Genomic DNA, 2,173 nt, shown 5'->3' with positions numbered 1-2,173 from the left:
ATATTATTCAAAGGACATATAGCGATACATGTATAGTGACTTAGGACACACAGAGTTACATCCAGGGGGACAAGGCCTCCTTTTTCTCATGGAATCATTATTTTTAAATTGAAGTTTAAATTCAATATTATTTTGTATTAGTCTCAGGTGTACAGCATAGTGGTTAGCTAATCATATACTTTACACAGTGTTCCCCTGATATTTCCAGTACACAATGGGCACCATAAATAGTTATCACAATATTATTGACTTTATTCCCTATGCTGCACTTTACGTTCCCCCATGACTATTTTGTAACTACCAATCTGTATTTCTTAATCCTTTCATCTTTTCACCCAGCCCACCAACCCCTCTCCTGTCTGGCAAGACACCAGTTCGGTCTCTGTCTATGCGTCTCTTTCAATTTTGTTTGATTGTTTATTTTGCTCTTTGGATTCCACATATACATATTTGTCTTTCTCTAACTGACTTTTTTCACTTAGCATGATCCAAGTGTGGAAACCACCAGAGAACTGAAAAACACCCAAAACTCCACCAAGTGACCCTGTTCCTCCAGTGACACAATCTATCTTGAAAGAATGTCATGCTACAGAGGACACAGTAAAAGCAAATATATGAAGTAACTGGAGTAAGGAATTGCCATGGAAATCAAATACCAAATTAGAAGGAGGCTTCTTGTTTGATCTGAAGGGTTTTTGCTTTTTGGAACCATAATGTGTTGCTTTCTCTCAGCATCACACACACACACACACACACACACACACACACACACACACACACACACATACACAGCTTGCTAAATTTAGTTGTAGCTATGTCACAACAATTATGACAAAATTTTCCTCTGACCACAATGTGTTTGAGCACAACTTGTTCCTCTTTCCAGGCTCTGGTTTGTACATATATAAATTTCTAGTGGGGTGACACCCACTCTCCCACAGCAAGATTCCTTCTTGAGAGTGGACAGTGAGCATCTACAGGTGAAGGTGCTAAGGAAGCAAATGGTATCCTAGCTGGTGAGTTCTTTGTCTTTATACCCATGTCAGAGTAAGTGATGATTCCAGCTGATCCAATATTACCATGGCCAGCCTAGAGTGGTGTGCAGAGTTGTCTGTGTGTTGGGCAGTGTCTTTGTCGTCTTGTGGAATGAGAATCAGTGGACAAGGCACCACTGTCTCTCCTCCTGCTCTGCTGTGCCACCAAACCTCTCCACCCTGACTCTCTTCCCCAAGAGCCTTCATCATGGAAGCCTGTACATATAGCTGGCCTGGGCATGAATGATTAAGAGGAAACAGGAAATTGAATGGCAGCAAAGGAGAAATGAAAGAAAAAGGACTGAGAACAAATGGGACATTGTCAGCAGAAAGGAGAACATCAGAAGCGGAACCGCAACAGATGAGGGAACCCTAAAGATGAAGGAGTACTAGAACTTCTAATAATAATTCACATTTATTAGTGTTTATTATGTGCTGGGCACTGGATACACATTTTATATGAGTTTCTTCATCTCATTTAATCCTTACCACAAACACTGTGATAGACACTATTGTGATGCCTATTTTACAAAAGATAAAAATGCTCTTTAAATGAAAAAACAAAATCCAAGTCCCCCACAACATTTCAAAGAAGTCAAGAGGGGAGAGGATAAAACAAAACAGAAAAAAAAAATGGGACAAATGGCACAAAATCAGATAGTAGAAATAAGTATAAATATATTAGAACTAAACTCTAAAGTTAAAAGACAATGACTGCCCATTGGATAGAAAAAACAAATTTGCACTACATGTTGTTTCCAAGAGCACATCTAAAACAGAATGGTAGAGACAAGAAAGTAAAGATGTGGAAAAACATACCAGACACATAAGAATGACAAGAAAGCTTATTAAGTTATAACATTTGTTAAAATAAACTATCTTGCTTGTAAAAGTCTGCTGTGACTCCTTATTGCTTAAGATCTAGCTATAAACTGACTGCTTCTCTCTCTCTTCCTCCCTTGCCTTTTCCCTCTCCCCACTCCCCTTCCCTCTCCTCCCCTCCCTTCTCTCAAGGTCTAGTTCAACTCCAATCTACTCCAAGAAACCTTTAAAAGCAATTCCAACCACACTGGTCTGTCTCGCCTTTCTCTGAAGCCTGTACCCCAAATGAGCATTTTTTACTGTTTCTGTTTGTTTTT

The 2,173-nt window shown here is 39.3% G+C and overlaps 1 long non-coding RNA gene across 1 annotated transcript; it reads left to right on the top strand.

Annotated features, from left to right (window-relative positions):
- Nucleotides 1–904: 904 nt before the first annotated feature.
- LOC118653705 lies at nucleotides 905–1,926 on the top strand. Its single transcript, XR_004966869.1, has 2 exons — nucleotides 905–1,016; nucleotides 1,233–1,926. It is a non-coding gene; the product is annotated as an uncharacterized LOC118653705 (long non-coding RNA).
- The last annotated feature ends 247 nt before the right edge of the window (nucleotides 1,927–2,173 follow it).

This window comes from Myotis myotis, unplaced genomic scaffold (genome assembly GCF_014108235.1).
Source record: "Myotis myotis isolate mMyoMyo1 unplaced genomic scaffold, mMyoMyo1.p scaffold_m19_p_4, whole genome shotgun sequence".
NCBI classification, from domain to species: Eukaryota; Metazoa; Chordata; class Mammalia; order Chiroptera; family Vespertilionidae; genus Myotis; species Myotis myotis.
This window is presented reverse-complemented; position numbering and strand designations above follow the sequence as displayed.